This window comes from Engraulis encrasicolus, chromosome 10 (assembly GCF_034702125.1).
Source record: "Engraulis encrasicolus isolate BLACKSEA-1 chromosome 10, IST_EnEncr_1.0, whole genome shotgun sequence".
Lineage (NCBI taxonomy): Eukaryota > Metazoa > Chordata > Actinopteri > Clupeiformes > Engraulidae > Engraulis > Engraulis encrasicolus.
Window position 1 is genome coordinate 55999661 of NC_085866.1, and position 7312 is coordinate 56006972.

Below are 7312 nucleotides of genomic sequence, written 5' to 3' on the forward strand. Positions count from 1 at the left end.
GTAAGTCCTCATCTTTAATTGGGAGGGGCAGCCACACTGTGCCTCAAGACCCTTCTCTCTCTCTCTCTTTCTCTCTCTCTTTCTCTCTCTCTCTCTTTCTCTCTCTCTAAACCACTCTCACGCACTCTCTCTCTCTTTCACTGTCTGTCTCTCAGTCGTGCTCTCTCTCCATCTATTCCTCTTTTACTCTTGCTCTCGTGCTGTCTCTATGTCTCTCTCACTCTCTACCTCTATCACGCTTTCTCTCTCTCCCTATTCATCTATCCCTCACTACATCTCTCTTCCTCTTGGTCCCTCTCTCCTTTTTTTCTGTCTCTCTGTCTCTGTCTCTCTCTCTCTCTCTCGCTGCCAAGGGACTGCTTAGCTCTGCAGTTTTAAATGCAGGATTCCAAAAACAGACAGAAACATGAAAGGGAAGGCTCTGTACACAGAAAGGAGTGTAAGACAGGGTGTGTGTGTGTGTGTTTGTGTGCATGCGTACGTGCATGCAGTCGTGCGTGCGTGTGTGTGCTGGGGTGGGGGGTGTGAAGAGCAAAGGAAACAAGTGAATGAGCAACGACAGGACAGTGCCAGCTGGTACAGACACACACACGCGCACACACGCGCACACACACACACACACACACACACACACACACACACACACACACACACACACACACACACACACACACACACACACACACACACACACACACACACACACACACACACACACATACACACGTCCTCAGGACAGGCACCATGGTCCATTTTTTTCTGAGGACTGTGCAAGGCGGAACATGCGAAGGGGAGGGGAGAAGGGCATGGGGGATGCTCTGCTCTGCTCTGCTCAGCTCTGCTCTGCTCTACTCTACTCTACTGCAGTGTATGCAATTCATCCGAGAGGAGAAAGAAAGGGAGTGGGGGGTTGGGAGTTTGTTCGTGTGTAGTGTATTGTATTCATGTATGTAGTGTGTGTGTAGTGTAGTGTAGCGTAGTGTAGTGTGTACTGTATGTGTATATATGTGTATGTGTGTGTGGGGTAGGGGGGGGTCTATGCGTGGGTCTGTGTGTATGTGTACATGTAAGTGTGTGTGAGTTGATGTGCATGCCCATTGATGTTGAATAGTTAAGTAACTGAGGAGAGGAGAGGGATAAGGAGAAGGGATGAGGAGAGGAGAGGAGAGGAGAGGAGAGGAGAGGAGAGGAGAGGAGAGGAGAGGAGAGGAGAGGAGAGGAGAGGAGGAAAGGGGAGGAGAGGGGGTAAGCAGAAGGGATGATGAGAAGAGAGAAAAAGAAAGGAAAGGATATTGTGAATGATAGGAAAGAAAAGCAAAGCAAAGCAGAGGTGAGGAAGAGAAGAGCAGAGAATAGATGAGAAGGGGAGAGAAGAGAGGAGGAGAGGAAAGGATATGAGGAGAGAGGATGATAGGAGAAGGGATGAGGAAAGGAGAGGAGAGAAGAGGAGGAGAGTGGCTGAGGGCGGCAGCTAATGCTTCTTTGCCCCAATGAATTATTTAGGTCCCAGAGGGCTGCCTCTCTCTCTCTTCCCCCCTCTCACTCTATCTTTCTCCACCTCCCTCCTCTCTCTTGCTATGTCTCTCTCTCTTTGCCTCTCTTTCTCTCTCCAACCTCCCTCCCTCTTTCTCTGTCTGCCTACCACCCTCTTTCTTGTACTCTCTTTCTCTGCCCCTCCCTCTCTGCCTCTCTCTCTGTCTCTTTCTCCCTCTCTCTCTTTCAGCTTCCAAGTCTCTCTCTGTCTCTCTCTCCCTCTCTCTCTCCACCACCCCTCTCCACCCCACACCTCTCTGCTTGTCTGTGCCGTACCCATAAATCAAAGAGGGCCACGGTAGCCAATCAGGATGTGGCAAGGACGCACTCACACTCAGCACAAAAACACAGCGGAGATTACAATAATATTACTCAAGTCAACGAATTGAAGCACCTTGACTTTACTGTACTTAGCTTTGGACAAAATATTTTTTTTACTTTGGAGGTTTGTAAGGTTTTTTTTTGGAAGTTCACTGGTGAAAAAAATAAGCAGAATGTAGAGAGGGACAGGGCATTTAAGATTTGAAACCTCATAAACAATATGGTCAATTTAAGGTGGGGTACCGGTATTTACCTCTTGTTTTTGGTGGTCTTCCACATCAATGTTTTCTGCATGGGATGCTTGTTTCTTATCTTTCTTTTCTTTTTTTTTTTTTTTTTTTTCTTCTTTTCTTTTTTCGTTCCTGGAGGTACTGCAATACCAGGTCGATGCGTGGAGTGGACGGAGCAAGCCCCTATTCCATCTCCCTGTTCCAAAAATCAATTTAATATATGGTCCCCGGGTAGGGGACGTATCAGATATTAAACTGATAAGAACAGATACTACACTTGATCTTAGCCAAAAGGCCGAGAAGCGATTGTTTCTTATCTTTCTAATGTGGACACCAACATGCCAAACAGGAACCATCAGAGAGGCACTACACTGTATTTCACCTTGACAATACCACTCCCTAGTGGACTGTCTGCTGTACTGCAGCTTTAGCCATTGCATGCTAGGTAGTAAATCGAGCATGGTGGAGAGGTGCCGCACATTAGCCTACTGTAACTCTCTGTAGATGTCAGACAAGACACTCGTCATCCAGTCAGGGTAGTTCCATAAGATCAATTGGTCAGATAAAGTTCTTTTACAAATGGATTTCAACTTTATTCAGTTAAACTGTAAAAATTGTACAAACTGGTTGAACATTTCGGGTACCTCATTTGACACAATATTGAATGTGTCATGCAAAAATAAAATAATGTTTAAAACACACACACACACACACACACACACACACACTCGCACACGCACACGCACACGCACACGCACACGCACACGCACACGCACACGCACACGCACACGCACACGCACACACACACACACACATTTGTCTTGATTATAAATGTATGCTCGATAGGCTATTTACAGTTCAAATTCAGTATAGTCAAGCCAAAACAGGATCTGACATGTCAAACAACTGTAGAAAAATAAAATATGCAAAAATGTTTTGCTATCCCCATATTTACACGTACATCCATTGTGTTCTTAAACATAGGCCTACAGAATATGAAGCAGAGTTTTGTGAAAAAATAAATCCCCAAAAGTGGCACAGATATTGAACTATATTAAGAAACGCATTAGATAAGCTGCAGCTGAAAGCAGTGCTGTGTTATCGGGATAGGGAACAGCAGTAGTATAGAAAGGACACTATACATGTTTGTAGTTTAATATATAATTACATATAACTAAACTGACATTGAATGTTGTAATACAATGTAAAAGGGGGCATTCTCAATTATTCTCAATTCATCTTTCAGAACCTCTGGATACAACCACTTCAACATTGAGCCAACCTATGCAGTCTAAATAAATAATGAGAGCAAGACCTTGAGGAGAAATATGATATAGTAATATAATGTAATAATCATATAATAATAGTATTTTTGGTTTCTAAACCAAGTGTAAACATTGAAAGGCCCAGTGTATAATTCTAGCAGATCATCTCCAAAATGTGTGCTGCCTAACACAAACAATTTTTTTTTCATGAATGGTTCAGTAAATAACATTAATTAGTTACGTATTTAACGTTCAGAGCAGCTTTTGCAGCCTAACATGTCTACGACTGATTACATTACATTCCACTTAGCTGTCACTTTTATCCAAAGTGACTTTCAGATATTTACAGGGTATTTGTCTGTGGAGCAGTATGGAGTCAGGTGTAGGTGGAAATGCTAAATTATCGTACCAAAACCTTAATTATCATTTTCGGGGGGGATTTTGGGAGGAAATTATCGTACAAGACCCAAATTGTTGTTTCAAGGCATCTAAATGAACTGAATGACTACTCTGAAATTATCGTACATCATGTTTTTAATCGTACAGAGTAGTCTAGAGGATATGTCGAAAATATGTTCACTTCCGGAAGAAAGCACGAAAATTGGTATATAGGGGGTTTTGGGGATGCTGATTCCAATTAGAAGCGGCTCCACGCTCGTTAACGAAGGGATCTACTTCAAAAACACGAAATCCAAGATGGCCGCCATGGCAAAAACCTGTATTTGTTTTGAGCCATAACTTTGGATCTGGTTGTTATATGAGCATGATCTTGGTGTCAAAATGTAGGTTTTGTGGCCCAATAATTTCATTTAAAGGCAATATAAGCCTCTAACTAAAGATATGACAAAGATATAGGGTGCAACAATTGCAGCAATCACATTGACGCATTTGTGTGAACTGTGCTGATTTAAGAAAGCGAGGCATGATGATTTATGTTAGGCTTGGTGTATCCTATTCTAAGGTACTAGGGATTTGTAAGTATGTATTCATGTTCCTGGACTCAAATACAGTGTTTCCAATTTGGCGACTTTGTCGCTAGATTTAGCGACTTTTGGACCTGGCAACAAAAAAACCCACATCTGGCGACTTTGGCGACTTTTTGGTGAATCTGGCTACTTTGGTAAACTCTTCATTTAAGTGACAAAATCATTGTTTTTCAACATAACTGCAGCTCTGTGTAGCCGTGCACACATCTTTTCTAGAGATTTGCGCTGCATGCGTGATGCTGTGACGTCATACGTAACGTCATCTGGTGACTTCTAGCGACTTTTCAGAGAGCCAATAGTGACTTCTGCTGAATTTGTTTTGGCAACACTGCTCAAATAAGCCTTTACATCTTGCATGTTTCAACACATTCAAACACAAAGCGTGTCCTGCATGTCCTGTGCGATATACCCCCGCAGGGAATAAAAGTGCTGATCTGAATGTACCCATCATGGGATATCATTCAACTTGATTTGTTCAGCTATACACAAATATGGCTGCATGAAGCCTATGTGATATTTAGCACCCAACTTGCAACTTTGAGTTTATGAATTTAGGATCATGAGTATCAACTTTTTTTCAATCAAGCCATATTCTGTTCACTCATAAAATCACAAAAAAAGTTATTTCTGGAAGAAAATAAATCAATAATAATAATAATAATAATAATAATAATAATAATAATGATAATAAGACTGCATTTCCGGAGAGACAATGCTATTAGTATGCTTGCGGCTTATGCACACACACACACACACAGAGCTGTTGTGTACACACAGAAACACGAGGGAAAGAGATAGAGGTCTGAGTGTGTGTGTGTGTGTGTGTGTGTGTGTGTGTGTGTGTGTGTGTGTGTGTGTCTGTCTGTCTGTGCGAGAGAGAGAGAGAGAGAGAGAGAGAGAGAGATGTGTGTGTGTGTGTGTGTGTGTGTGTGTGTGTGTGTGTGAGAGAGAGAGAGAGAGAGAGAGAGAGAGAGGGAGAGGTGTGTGCGTGTGTGCATGTATGGATATGCTTCAGGTGCCTTTCAGCAATGGGTGGGTAGGGAGAGGTAAGGGTGGGATTCGAACCTGCAACCCTCTGACACACCAACACCCTACCCAGTGGGCCACTGCCACTTACTGTATAGAGTGGCCACAGTAGCATATTAGACCACGGTTGCCCAGGTGACAGCAGAGGTCTTAAGTTCTACAAGGCTGCATGTGTGTGTGTGTGTGTGTGTGTGTGTGTGTGTGTGTGTGTGTGTGTGTGTGTGTGTGTGTGTGTGTGTGTGTGTGTGTGTCTTCACACAGTTTGTATTCAGAGCCAAGACCTCTCTGACAATGCCTTTAGGCTACCTAGTTGATACCTATAAAAACCCCAGGACAGGTCACCTCTCACTCTAACTGCCACAGTTTGTGACATCATCTTGACCATTCTACCATTCATTTCAATGAGGGGGAAAACAGAGAGAAAACTGAGGAAAAACAAGTCTGGTGAACAAATGAAAGGGGGTAGGCCAGCGAAAAATACACCACCCTGGGCCCTTTTCGAGCCGTTCGTTTTTTTTTTTTTTTTTCTCGAATGCTGCAACGATTCAAAGCCGCCATACTAATGAATGGCGATTCCCATAGGCCGAGGTGAATGGAAAAATGTAGAATAATAATAAACTCTTGATGAACAATTAGTATGCTTTCCCGCAAGCATACTAAATAAACTGTTGGAGAACAATTAGTATGCTTGCTGGGGGCAAGCAGAGGCATTTGGCAAGCATACTAAATAATACTATAGGACTATTTCATACATGGTAGACACAATCATCTGCTGTTATGAGGACATCTCTGTCATCTGGGAACTGTCCATTTGTTACCAGCGTAGTTATCTGCATTTGCCAGAAATGCCTGCCAATCTGGTAACAAATGAACAGTTCCCAGATTTGGACTACACTACCAAAGATGCAGATGTATTCCAACTAGAGGTGAAGTGCAGCTGTACTAGTACTTGTACAAATAGACCTGCCAGATCTCGGTGCAAGTGCATGGAGGCAGAGTTAAAGTGCACACCTCTGTGCAAGTGCACATGCAATTTCCAAGACTGACCACTGACTGTTTTTGCACCTGTCATAGTTAATATAGAGTGGATTATTAAGTGTCAACCCTATGGTCTTCTGTTTGCTTTTTGAATGCAGGAAAAAATGATGTTCCCCATAGTATTCATCATCATCATCATCATTATTATTATTATTATTATTATTATTGATTTACTTTCTTCCAGATATAAAGTTTTTAAGTTGTGAATAAAATGATGGACTGACTGAAAAAAAGCTGGTACTCATGATCCTAAATTCATAAACTCAAAGATGCAAGTTGGGTGCTAAATATCACATAGGCTTTATGCAGCCATATTTGTGTATAGGTATCCTAAGTATCTGTGTGCTTCAGGGATATTCTGAACAAATCAAGTTAAGTGATAACCCAGGCTTTATTTACAATAACTTGTAACAATAAGTTATGTTTCATTGCAACTTTGAGGGCATTTCCACCTTTTATCTTAAAAAAGCCCGGATTTAGCTGTCCATTGGCTAAAAGTGTGTTTATTACATAGTGTGTCGTTAATCTGGTAACCAAATACTTAGGTCACCGGTTTCTCCTCTTCATGCTGAATCCATACATATCTCATATGTTAAATTTGGTTTAACTAATCAAAAGTAATAACAGTTTATATATTTTAGAGCGCCCCGCAGGCCATTTTGTTATCTGTGTGTTTGACACTCGAACTCAAATTGTTCTATAGACCCTAAACTTCAACTTGGAAGTGAAAACAAAACTTTAACACCAATTTGAAATGACTGAGCCTAATACGACCCCACTAAAAGGATCTACAAGTATAAAAATATAGCTATCGCAATTGCGGCCATCTTCAATTTCTCAACTTTGAGGTGAATCCTTAATATTTTGAAGCTCAAATGGCTTACTCATGACTTCAGCGATAACCAAAACCTAC

The 7312-nt window shown here is 41.9% G+C and overlaps 1 non-coding gene across 1 annotated transcript; it reads right to left on the bottom strand.

Moving 5' to 3' along the window:
• Positions 1–2200: 2200 nt before the first annotated feature.
• On the bottom strand, positions 2201–2391 carry LOC134457679 (U2 spliceosomal RNA). Its single transcript, XR_010036475.1, has one exon. It is a non-coding gene; the product is annotated as a U2 spliceosomal RNA (small nuclear RNA).
• Between the last annotated feature and the right edge of the window lie 4921 nt (positions 2392–7312).